Genomic DNA, 14,315 nt, shown 5'->3' on the forward strand with positions numbered 1-14,315 from the left:
TAAACTTTTACGTATTCATTCACTTCCATTTCCACCATCCGTGAGCTTAACTGGTCTGCAATCATTCTTCATCTTCTGCAAGAAGAGAAAAGATTTCAATACAGAGCAATCTACTTAAACTGATCAACCTGTTAATTTTTAGGAAAGAAAGATCAAAGACAAATGAGTGTGACATTACTAAAATCATAAATGGAATTCCACTCCTTGCATCAACTATGAAACTTACTAAGATCAGATAAATGATGTCTCCGTAGGGTACTTAATAACTCATAACAAATAATATTAATATTATTAACTAGAGAGAACAAGTGACAAGAAAGTCCATATAAAATTACTTGTACTCACAGAAACATGGTTTATTACTTGTACTCAGTGGCGGAGCCAGAAGAATTTGGTTGGGGGGACAAATCTATACTGTAAAAAATGATATCACTCTATAACAGAGAAATGGTTTCTTACTTATACTCAAATACAAGAATACTACAAGACTTACTCAGATTAATAATTTAAAAACCTTTAGGAGCAGTTGAACTCACACGGTACAGGAAAGTAAGTGTCATTTGAGGCCTCTGTTAGAGCATAGCTCGGTTGAATCCACCAAGCATTGGTATGTCAAGTTTGGTTGTCATACTTTAGTGAATAAAAAATCATTTAAAGAGTCTCTTGATTATTAACTAGATTTAACTTCGTATAGGTTAGCAAGAAAGTTACTAGGATATGAGACTTACAAGTATTACATGAAGACTTGAAGAATGTGAAGAAGTAAAGAGCTACAACGATGACATCATCCTTCCACTTGACGTTAGTAATATTTGACTTGAACTGTTTCATTCCTGACGTATCTTTCAAGTCGTGCATATCGAAAACATAATTGCGAAGCTGTGAATGATTATACTCTAGTTAGACATAGTATTAAGGAATTACAATACGGAGTATAACGTCTATCTTTTGAACTTCGTATATAAGACAACGACATAATTGTATGAATGCTATTGTGATTATGTGTATGGGTGAAGATTTCGTCCTAGGAAACAATGTTTTACATTCATTTAAAGGAAGTATAATTCATAAACTTGCCTTATGAATCGAAAGGGAAATCGCTAGGCTTATTGGTATATATTGTTATTCATTGCAAATCTTTGGATTACCAATATGTGTGTTTAGTATAACCTCTCATAACTTGTTTATGTATCTTGTGAAAAAGTGGGGGTACGACAACCTCATCCAATATTTCGATTAGCAATCTGTATGGACAAACTCCAATATACTTTCAAGAGAATCGACTAGACTCAATCTTAACAAAGTATATCAAAGAGTTATATCTCTCTTTATTGATTCAATTATTACTCAAGCAAATAGTAATCTGCAAGTCTAATTGAATACAAGAGAAATCACTTGAACGATACCAAAGACCAATGTTCAAGTATCAACCAATTTCAAGCAACAACCCAAGGTCGAATTTCCAATTGATTGATTTTAACGCACAACCTGTGATATTTCAATTATATAACAAAATATAATGCTGAATAGAAATAATACAGACACCAGAATTTTGTTAACGAGGAAACCGCAAATACAGAAAAACCTCGGGACCTAGTCCAGATTGAACACCACAATGTATTAAGCCGCTACAGATACTAGCCTACTACAAACTAACTTTGGTCTGGACTGTAGTTGAACCCCAATCAATCTCACACTGATTCAAGGTACAGTTGCGCTCCTTACGTCTCTGATCCCAGCAGGATACTACGCACTTGATTCCCTTAGCTGATCTCACCCACAACTAGGAGTTTCTACGACCCAAAGTCGAAGACTTTAATAAACAAATCTGTATCACACAGAAAAGTCTACGGTAATAGATAAATCTGTCTCCAACAGAAATACCTACGAGTTTTGTTCCGTCTTTTGATTAATCAAGGTGAACATGAACCAATTGATAAACCAGAGTTATATTCCCGAAGAACAGCCTAGTATTATCAATCACCTCATAATAATCTTAATCGACGCGGCGAAAGAAGATATTGTGGAATCACAAACGATGAGAAGAAGATGTTTGTGACTACTTTTCTATCTTTTTTATCGGAGATATAAATCTCAAGCCAATTGTTACGATTATACTCAAAGCGATAGAATTAGCAAGATCAGATCACACAACTACGAGAAAGTAGTATCGGTCTGGCTTCACAATCGCAATGAAGTCTTTAAGTCGTTAACCTAGTTTACAAGAAGAAACCTAAGGATAAAGGAGAATCGACTATAGCTAATACAACTAGTATCACACAGGAGGTGTGTGGATTAGGTTTCCCAGTTGCTAGAGTTCTCCCTTATATAGTCTTTCAAATCAGGGTTTGCAATCAATGTTAGCTTGGTAACAAAGCTTTCAATATTCACCGTTAGATGAAAACCTGATTAGATTCAAGATAATATCTTTCAACCGGATCGAAAACTTAGCTTGTTACACACAAATGAAATGCATGATTTTAGGTTTGTGTAACCGTACCCAAACATGTACATTTGTTGGTTCAACAATAGTTAACCAAATGGTTAGCCATATGAGCACTTTCATATCAACCATATTCTTCTTCACCATAAATAGTTCAAATGACTCAATTGAACTAGTTAGAGAGTCGTTCAATTGCAAGGAAATCTTATTTAACTACACAAGACACAATCGAAGAAAAAACGATTTGATTCACTCGAATCGGTTCATGAAATTTATAGCCAAGGTTTGCATTTTGCATTCCTTAGTTGATATAAATAAGTTCACAAACAATCGTCTTTAGATATAACCAACTTAAGTTCGCAGACTTAGTTCGCGGACTTAAGTTACCGGAAGGAGTTCTCAAACTCCAGCAGATTTTCTCGGGTCGAGAACTTCCGCCAGTTCGCGGACTGGGTTCGCGGACTGAGTACACGGATCTCTTTCCGGTTCTCTTGATCAACAAAGTTCGCAAACTTCGGTTCAAAGAAAAAGGACTTATACATATAAGTGTTGCCACACAATGCTTATATCCATCATTGGTTATATAATCTAAACTCTCATTTCAATCATAGAAACATTCTTAGAGGACTTTATTATATAGTTGTTATTCACAAACTATTTTTCGTCAAAGTAAACAATTTTCAAAGTGATTGAAACGTATCATGACTTTCGTCACTAGGTAAAGATGAACTTGACCAAAGAAAAAGCTTACCAACACATATTTCGAGAAATAGATAGGCGAGATAAACTCGGCTCGAAATAGCAAATGTGTATAATCAAAGTCTATATAGCAAAACGACTTTTGTCTCAAAATAGGAGATAGAGTAGATAGACTTTTGAGTGATAGATAAGTTCAAGTCTCCAGATACCTTTTAGTCGATGAAGTTCCACCAGTTCCTTGAGTAGTCCTTCGTCTTGTATGATGATTGCCATGGAGTTCTTGAGCTCAACTACACTTTCTATCTTAGTCCGATACTTAGCTGTAGTAGACTAGAAATTAAGACTTATAGTTTTGATCACTAACATTGACAAACATGCTTGAGATAACAACGCATGCGAGTTCGACCGAGCAATGCTCTAACAATCTCCCTTTATGTCAATTTTAGTGACAAAACTATCAATACATATGAATTAACTTTTGTAGCTCCTATTCCACATACCTAATCTTCAACATTACTCGAAATGTTCGTCACTTCCAAGTACTGCAATGATCCCAAAGGTTGTAAGTTCAGCATCATCGTTGTTGAAAATCCGTAGCTATAACAATGAGAAAACAAGAATTCTCAATCATTGTTATACAGTGTCATAGTACCATTATATAGTATCAAAGTTCAATTGTATCACAACTTCGACAACAATACTATGGTGATATGTATCACTCCCCCTTAGTCAATACTCCATCTCACATGGAAACCACTCCCCCCCTTACATAATGATCTGAAAATATGTATTTGTAGTGTGAACTACATATTAATTCTCCCCCCTTTTCTCAATAAAATTGGCAAAGATACGAAAACGGGATCCTAATGAAAATTCTGAAAGAGACATTTTATGACAAAAAGAAAGCACATATCATCTTATTTAGATGCAATCATATAGCCGAAGCTAAATGCATTCATCAAGGAGTTTATAAAGATACAAGATAACCCCTGTAATATTCCACAGCCGCACTCCCCACAAAGATTTGGCAATTAAGCACAAGTTCAATTAAGAACTCTCCCCCAAAATATGTCATTCCCGAAGGAACAACAAGAGCGACCTTAATTTCAAAAGAAAAGAAAGATTTTTTTGGACAAAACACACTAAAATAGAACCTGACAGAAAATCAACCTACAGAAACAAATGCAGAATTGAAGTAAACACTCGCTGGAGTTCCAAACTCAATTGCCCAAAAGATCGTGATAAGCACAGGGGCAAGATTTATGGAAGCAACTAATGAACCAAAACAACACCAATAGACTGTCGTAAGTGTTGAAATGCAGCAGTGTCTAATGGTTTGGTGAGAATGACAGCCAACTGTTGTTCGGAAGGCACAAATTCCATATTGACGATACCATTTTCATAGAGATCTCGAATAAAATGGTACATTATATCAATGTGCTTTGTTCTTGAGTGCTCAACAGGATTCTCAGTGATTCGAATCGCGCTAGAGTTATCACAAAAGATCTTCATTATTCCAGTATCAATCCCATAATCAGCCAACATTTGTTTCATCCATAGAAGTTGAGTACAACATGACCCAGAGCAATATACTTTTCTTCGCATGTAGACAGGGATTATGAATTTTGTTTTTTGTTATTCCAAGCCACAAGATTCAGTCCTACATAGTAGAATCCCCCTAATGTACTTTTTCTGTCTTTTACACATCATGCCCAATCAACATCTGAGTAAGCAGAAAGGTCAGTGCTAGCATCAAAAGTGTAGGATAGACCATACCCGACTGTGTGATTGACATATCGTATGATCCTTTTTGCAGCTGCAAGATGAGATTCCTTTGGATTAGCCTGAAATCTAACACAACAACCAACACTAAAAGAAATTTCAGGTCTAGTGGTTGTAAGATATAAAAGGCTACCAATAATAGATCGATATAACTTTTGATCAACTTTTACTCCTTTCTCCTCTCTGTGCAGTTTATCAGTAGTGGGCATAGGTGTAAGTTTTGGAGTTGACTTATCCAGACCGAATCTTGAAACAATATCCTTTGCATATTTTTCTTGAGATAAGTAAATTTCATCCTTATGTTGTTGAATTTGTAATCCTAAAAAGAACTTTAATTCACCAACATTGCTCATTTCAAATTCTTTGGCAAGTGAAACTTGGAAATCCTTTGCAAGCTTCTCAGAAGTTGAACCATAGATGATATCATCTACATATACTTGTGCAATGACAACATCTTTCCCACTCCATTTGGTAAACAAGGTTTTATCAGCTCCGCCTCTTGAAAAACCTTTCTAATAAGAGAAGTGGTAAGTTTTTCAAACCAGGCTCTAGGTGCTTGCTTTAACCCATATAATTCCTTTTTGAGCTTAAGAACATGATCTGGAAATCAAGGTTTTCAAATCCTTTAGGTTGAGCAACATAGACTTCTTTCTTTAAAATTCCGTTTAGGAATGCGAATTTTATATCCATTTGGAAAAGCTTAACCTTGAGAAAACAAACATGAGCTAATAAAAGTCTAATGGACTCAAGACGTGCCATATGAGCAAAGGTTTTGTCAAAGTCGATACCTTCAATTTGTGAATATCCTTCAGTGACAAGTCTGGCTTTATTTCTGACAATTGTGCCAAATTCATCAGACTTGTTCTTGAATATCCATTTCGTACCAACAATATTAATATTGGAGGGACAAGGTACAAGTTCCCATACTTCTTGTCTTTGAAATTGATTTAACTCTTCATGCATTGCATTCACCCAAAAGGGATCGCTAAGATCTTCATCAATATTTCTTGGTTCTACTTGTGACAGATAACAACCAAAATTGCAAATATTTTGAAGTTGTCCTCTAGTCTTGGCTGTAGAATCTCTTCCCCCAATAATACTGTTGGGATCATGATTCCTTTGAACCCAGAGGTGTCATGGAGGGACACGTTCTTGTTCGTCAGGAGTAGCCTGATCAGTGCTCTTCTCCTCGTCACTAGAAATATCAGGATCAACAACAGTTGGGATGACTTTAACTGATTCTGGTATTTCTTTGACTTTCTCAATTTTCTCAGTTGGAGGCAATTCAGTAGGAGAATTATCATGATGAAAATCACTAATATCATCGATGATAACATTAGCAGATTCCATCATAACCTGGGTTCTGAGATTAAACACTCGAAAACCACGACTATCAGAAGCATAGCCAAGGAAGATACCTTCATCACTTTTGGTATCAAATTTCCTTCTATGTTCTCGATCTTTTAGAATGTAGCACTTACTACCAAACACTCTGAGATAGTGCAAGTTGGATTTTCTACCGTACCACAACTCATAAGGAGTGTTTAGATTTTAGACCGTAGGTAGACACGGTTGATCAAATAACATGTTGTAAAGACAGCTTCTCTCCAAAACTTTAAAGGTAAGTTTTTGTTATGGAGCATTACCCTGGCCATTTCCTGAATGTTTCTGTTTTTTCTTTCTGCAACTCCATTAGCTTGAGGAGTAATGGGTGGAGAATATTGTTGAATAATTCCCAGTTCATCACAAAATTCAAACACCTCAGTGTCCTTAAATTCAGTTCCACGGTCACTCCTAATTTTCTTTAGTTTGCGACCTTCTTCGTTCTGGATTCTATTAACAATAATCTTGAATTCATCAAGGGTTTCATTCTTATGAGATGGAAACGCAACCCAAGTGAACCTGGTGTAATCATCTACCATAACCGAAGCATACTTCTTACCAGCAACCGTGGGTTGTTGAATTGGTCCGAAGAGATACAGATGAATTAAATCAAGTGGAGCTTTAGTGAGAATATCTCGAGATGATTTATGGTGAACTTTCGTTTGTTTACCCTTTTGACAGGCATCACATACATCTTCAATCTTTGCATTGATTTTGGGGACGCCTCTAACAAGTTCTTTATTAATGATCTTAGTTAGAAGACGATAGTTGATGTGACCAAAATGCTCATGCCAAAAATGTATAGATTCCACCTTAGTCAAATTGCAACAATTATTGAACTGAGTATCCAGAAGATAACAGTTGTTTTTACCACGGGTTCCTTGAAAAATTACTTTCCCACTTTTGTCTACAATGTCACATCCATTTGCATTGAAGACAACTCGATGGCATTTGTCACAAATTTGACTAATAGAAAAAAGATTTGCAGTCATACCTTTTACGTATACTACGACATCGATTTCAGGTACACCGAGTAGTTTGATCATCCCTTTCTTTCTTATGTAGCAACAACTCCCATCTCCAAATGTTACTGGTCCTCCTTCATATTCGTTTGAAGAAACAAACCAAGTGAGATCACCTGTTATATGTCTGCTACATCCACTGTCAAGAAACCATTGAAAGGGTGATGTTGATTTTAAAGCAAAAGGTCCCATACTATAAGTACTTTCCTGTTTAGGGTTTCCTGATAGTTTTGTACGTCCTTTTAGAGAAGCACTAAGTTGTTTAGTTTTCGTGTGAAGACTACTTGTAACTTTCAGGTTTTTTTGGAAGGACATACAAGTATGTGGAAAGCGATTGGAGAAACCACAAAACAAACATGGGCCAACACTTTTAAATTCGCCAGAGAAGTTCTGAGTCATATCGGTTTTCACAACACTTGAATGTTGTTTATTATCCTACTTGTGATTGTTCTTCAGAGAGGAACAACTACAGTTATTTAGATCCATCAAAGGAATTTTGATAGATTTCAAATCCTTAAGCATTGTAATTTCTGATATGAGATCAGAGTTGATCCGGACTTCACAATCCCAATGAAGTCTTTAAGCCGTCAACCTGTTTTACAAGAAGAAACCTAAGGTTAAAGGATAATAGACTCTAGAAAATACAACTACTATCACACAGGAGGTGTGGGGATTAGGTTTCCCAGTTTCTAGAGTTCTACCTTATATAGTCTTTCAAATCAGGGTTTGCAATCAATGTTAGCTTGGTAACAAAGCATTCAATATTCACCGTTAGATGAAAACCTGATTAGATTCAAGCTATTATCTTTCAACCGTTGGATCGAAAACTTAGCTTGTTACACACAAATGAAATGCACGATTTTAGGTTTGTGTAACCGTACCCAAACATGTACATTTGTTGGTTCAACAATAATTAACCAAATGGTTAGCCATATGAGCACTTTCGTATCAACCATATTCTTCTTCACCATAACTAGTTCAAATGACTCAATTGAACTAGTTAGAGAGTTGTTCAATTGCAAGGAAATCTTATGTAACTACACAAGACACAATCAAAGCAAAAACGATTTGATTCACTCAAATCGGTTCATGAACTTTATAGCCACGGTTTGCATTTTGCATTTCTTAGTTAATATAAATAAGTTCACAAACGATCGTCTTTAGATATAACCAACTTAAGATCGCAGACTTAGTTCGCGGACTTAAGTTCCTGGAAGGAGTTCTCAAACTCCAGCATATTTTCTCGGGTCGAGAACTTCTGCCAGTTCGCGGACTGGGTTCGCAGACTGAGTTCACGACTCTCGTTCCGGTTCTCTTGATCAACAAAGTTCTCAAACTTTGGTTCAAGGAAAAAGGACTTATACGTATAAGTGTTGCCATATAATGATTATATCCATCATTGGTTATATAATTTAACTCTCATTTCAATCATTGAAACATTCTTAGAGGACTTTATTATATAGTTGTTATTCACAAACTATTTTTCGTCAAATTAAGAAATTTTCAAAGTGATTGAAACGTATCATGACTTTCGTCACTAGGTAAAGATGAACTTGGCCAAAGAAAAAGCTTACCAACACATATTTCAAGAAATAGATGGGCGAGATAAACTCGGATCGAAATAGCAAATGTGTATAATCAAAGTCTATATAGCAAAACGAGTTTTGTCTTAAAATAAGAGATAGAGTAGATAGACTTTTGAGTGACAGATAAGTTCAAGTCTCCAGATACGTTTTAGTCGATCAAGTTCTACCAGTTCCTTGAGTAGTCCTTCGTCTTATATGATGTTTTCCATGGAGTTCTTGAGGTCAACTACACTTTCTATCCTAGTCCGAGACTTAGCTATAGTAGACTAGAAATCAAGACTTATAGTTTTGATCACTAACATTGACAAACATGCTTGGATATCAACGCATCCGAGTTCGACTGAGCAATGCTCTAACATCTTGGTAAAACTATTTACAATGCCTGACTTTTGTATTGGTATGACTTTTATTAGTGAAACCGATCATAAGTAATCACCTGAGACGGTATGATCGATTTTTGTAATTGGTATGACCATTCCTAGTTATTGGGTAACCGATCCTAGAACTTGGTTGGGACTAATCACAAGATGTGTAATCGATCCTTGTAGCAGGTTAACAAGTTTTAGTAATTGGTGTAACCGATCCTATAACTTGTGCAACCGATAACAAGTAAGTAACATAAATAAGTGGTAACCGGTCCTGGTACTTAGTTAACAATGTTTTGGAAACTAATGTGACCGATCCTAGTAGCCACTTGGAGGTAGAACCGAAACTTGTTTTGGTAGAACTGTTAAACCCATGAATGGTGATTCAATGTTTTTGATCAATCACATAGTTCTTGGAAATCAGATGAACCAATTCTAAACTCGTCTGGAAGTGTGGAAAATCGGTTCCAAGATTTTAAATATGAAAAAGGATTTACAAAGTAAAGATGTCGACATAATTTGAACATGTGCAGTAACTCTTATCTTTTATTGTTCAAAGATATTCCTTAATAACTAAAGGAGAATCCCGGATCGAAATAAATTGAGAATCTTTTAATTAGGGTTTTTAGTTTTATATGCTTTTAATTTCCAGCAATTAAAATGCATATCTTTAGAAAATGAAATTGGTAATGTGCATTTACTAATTGGAGATTTTCTACTGAGATTTCGGTCAATATTTGGACAGAGCATTTCCGGGAATCATGAAAACCGAATTTGGAAATATATTGCATATCTTGAGAATATTTGCGGTTTTGTAAATTCCTTGGTGTCCAAACTTCCTCGGTATATAAATATTGAAGTTTGCATTTCAAGCAAACTAATCCTCAGAGCTAGAAAAACTACCTAGTTGTGTTGTTACTGGTGGAGCCGTCTCTTCGGAGAGGAAAGTACCCTAATTAGGCGAAATTTCTTACGACCGCTCGTTTTAAAGACTTCTTTGGGATTGGGAAGCTCTACGAGCACCGTTGGTGGGAAACTAGATAATTGCAGTTTATTATTAGTTTTTGATTGATTTGATTGACTAACGATTGTTGAACTTTGATTGCACCTAGTTTGTTTATACTTGAGAATCTTCTATTCTGATATAAGATTCACTCAAACTAGATCGAAGTTTCGACGGCGATCTTTAGAACTGTTTGTAGATCTAAAGACGTCTTGTGATAATCCATTGTTAACAGACTCCATTATGTGTGTGATTGATCGCAAGAGATTTAATTTGATTGCGTGCAGGTGTTTATTGAAGATCTAAGAAGATTTGAATACAAAGAAGATTGCTTGTTTGAGTTCATAATATTTGGTGTGCACAAAACTTGATCGGCTGGGGATCCAACTATAATCATTTTATCTTTGTGATAATTTTGATTGATTAGTTGAGTATATAGGCATCAATATATTATCTTTGTGATTAAGAGTATTGATTTCAAAATCTAGACCCAACTACTTCGGTAGTTTATTAATAGATAGATCTAAGAACCTGACAAAGGAGTTTATTGGGATAAACCGAAGAGCCTTTTGTCAAACTCATATCACTTGTTTGAAAAGAGTTGTTACCGAACAGATTTGTTGTTCCTCTACTATTTGGAATACGAACCAAAGGAATTGTTCCAAGTGCGTGACTTATTGCAAGTTGGAGGCGCGGGGATACAGACGGAACTAGGTGAACTATAGGTTTAGTTGCTTAGTATAGATGGGAAAAAACGATTTGCTGGTTTTTAAGGAATTGAGGAGAACGGCAGTACGGAGGAGACTCCTCAAACCGAGCTAAATGTTAAACCTCACACAGATGCATCGCTGCGAAGGGGGTGCTTTAGATTCGACAGATCAATCTGTAGTACTCTGGCCTAAATCAAGACAATGACCGTTCCAGAGTAAATTCGGTCACAAGAGAGGATGGGTTGATCTGTAGGAGGGAAGCTGAGAAATGTGTGGAGTCAATGGTAATCAAAGATTTTGGGTGTGTGAATTCCGAATACGATAATCTCTGAGTGATTGAAATTGCTCAATTGAGAGTAGTTGCTCAATTGATGAGTTGATGATCTCGTGTTCTTGATGAGACGTGAGATTGATGATGTTGATGATGATTCAATCATGATTCAGAGACTTATTTATATTGCTGGAATTGTAGACACCATGATTCCATGAAGTGTGACAGTTGATGGAATCAAGGAGTGGGGAAGTGGAGATCGTATTTGAAACCAGTTGCTCAACGTGTGGAGACTTGGTCGATTTTCCACCCACTACCTCGTGAATTCCTTCAACTGATTGCACGACTTGCTCACATTCCATCGTGTGTTCGAACACACGTGCCGTAGACCGCCAGACCAAAACCCTAAGTGATATCCCCCCAAGTGAAACGATTGACGTCTCGTGGTTTTTTAGTCAATTGATGACTTCGTGGTTTGATGGGACGATGAGTCCATGTAGTCGTTGAGTTGAACATGATGTTCTGAAACTCGTGAATTGAACATGTCATGAGACAGAAGTATAGTTCTTACGATGAAGTGAGCAAGTATTGCTCATTCGATGGATCGTTGAATATTGATTGTTGAACCAATATTACTTGGTTTGAGAAAATATTTATCATCTGAGCAAGTGTTGTTCATGTGATGAATTGTTAAATATTTGATCGTCTGAGCATGTGTTGCTCATCTGATGGATTGTTGGCAGGGTACCAAAAATATTAATTAGAATACTGGTCGTTGAACCGAGCATAATTAATAAAATTAATGACCATGAGGTCGTCGTAAAATTATTAAGGTTGGAATATGGAATGATGATCCTTGGATTCAGAAACCCTAACTTGATCAATTGATGATCAATTCATGGTTCGTCAGAAGTTTAACCATTGGACGAAGGAGGGAGCGACTACATGGGACCTTGGATCAACCTGTAGTGTCCATATTCTCACGTGAGAAAATACGAAAAACTCCTGAAGAGTTGACGATTTTTTGGTGAAAGAATGATTAAATGCTGGTTTAATCATTTATTCGAAAATGCTCATCTGAGCCTTAGGTGAGAAAACCTAATTAATTATGATAAGGCGAGGGACCGACCATGGAGTCATGAAACCGGCCCTGGGTTATCCCGTGACCGCCTGACGATCACTTCCCGAAAATCCAAAGTGTTTGGGAGAGTTTTGGACCTAATACGAGCAATTGTGCAAATTAGGTCAAAACTGTGAAAATTGATGGGACCGGCTTCCGTGAGCCAAAGATCCAATCTTGCTGGGTCAAGATAGCGTGCTCGTGTCCCCAAGGTGTTCGCGTCTCAGTCCTAAGAATTTTGATATTTTCTGGCGTGCAATTGAGCATCCATTCGAGAAAATATGCCAAAATTAGGGTTTCGACGAAACTGAGGAAAACACCATGAGATGATGAAAAATAATTATAAAATAAGGAAAGAGGAGACGTGGGACCGCCGTGGTCAAGGCATGGTCGTCCGGTCGTGACCACGGTCCCGTGGTGCCTTTTCCTTAATTTTATAATATTTTGATGATTTTATGAAAAATTCATGAATTTTGAGAAATTTGATGAATTTTGGGAGTTTCCATGAATTGAAGGAGTTTTCATGAGTTCAAGGAAGCAAAAAATATTAAAATAATAAAACAAGGGCGTGTGGGACCGCGGAAGGCATGGCCGGCCGGCTAGGGCCCGGTCCCACGAGTTTCCCTAATTTTATAATGATTTTAAGAAAAATTCATGAATTTTGAGAAATTTGATGAATTTTGGGAGTTTCCATGAATTGAAGGAGTTTTCATGAGTTCAAGGAAGCAAAAATATTAAAATAATAAAAAACAAGGGCGTGTGGGATCGTGGAAGGCATGGCCGTCCGGATAGGGTCCGGTCTCACGAGTTTTCCTAATTTTTTAATATTTTTAGGTATTTTGATAATTTGAGGGAATTTTTCCTAATTTGAGAGAAATACCATGAAATCAAGGAATTTGATGAATTCAAGGAAAACTAATAATAAAATAATAAAACAAAGGGACGTGTGGGACCGGCTAGGGCATGGCCGGCCGGCCAAGGTCAGGTCCCACAAGTTTTCATATTTTATTTTATTTTATTATTATTTGATGATTTGTGCAAAAATACCATGTAATCAAGGAGTTTTTTCATGAAATTAGAGAAATAATAATAATAATTATAATAAATTAATAAGGAACCGTGGGTGTGGGGCCGGTTGGGACCAAGGCACGGCCGGTTGGCCAATGGTCACGCCCCACACTCCTTTCCTTAATTTTATATTATTTTTCATGGATTTATGGAAGTACTATGAAACCGAGGAGTTTCCTCAAGACGAATGAGATTTGATAAAATGAGAGAATTTTCATCAAATCATGGAAAATAATAAAAATGCTTTAAAAATATAAAACTGGCGTGGGATTGACCACGAAACGGTCGGTCGGTCGTGTGTCCGTGCTCCCAGCACCCTGGTCAATACCACGAAACGGTCGGTCGGTCGACCATAGAATCGGAGTAATTAAGGTTTATCTATTATCATTTATGAAACCAGTTGTGGATTCGATCATGAAATCGAAGTAATGAGATAATATTGCTATTCTATGAGATCAAGCTGTGAATTCGATCATAGAATCAGAACAATTGTTATTGTCATTCCATGGGACCAGTCGTGGATTCGACCATGGAATATGAGCGATTGTAATTAGGAATAATTAACTTTGTGGCTCTATACTAGCAGAGCAAGCTGTCTAGGAGCATTAATTATCCTGATACGAGCTTGCCGGTAAGTCATATCCTTTATATAATCAGGATAAACTTGTTGTTTATTCCTGAAGACGTTATCACTCTATACTAGTAGAGCAAGCTGTCTAGGAGCCGCCCATCTCGTGATGCTATATAGAAATAATCACTGAAAGTATTCAGTATTAATGAGATATGCCGTTGTCCAGTCGTGAGACTACATATATACATGTACTCTGAGAGAAAGTACTGTCCGTTGAGAATTAGATGAGAGA

This window comes from Papaver somniferum, chromosome 3 (assembly GCF_003573695.1).
Source record: "Papaver somniferum cultivar HN1 chromosome 3, ASM357369v1, whole genome shotgun sequence".
Classification (NCBI taxonomy): domain Eukaryota; kingdom Viridiplantae; phylum Streptophyta; class Magnoliopsida; order Ranunculales; family Papaveraceae; genus Papaver; species Papaver somniferum.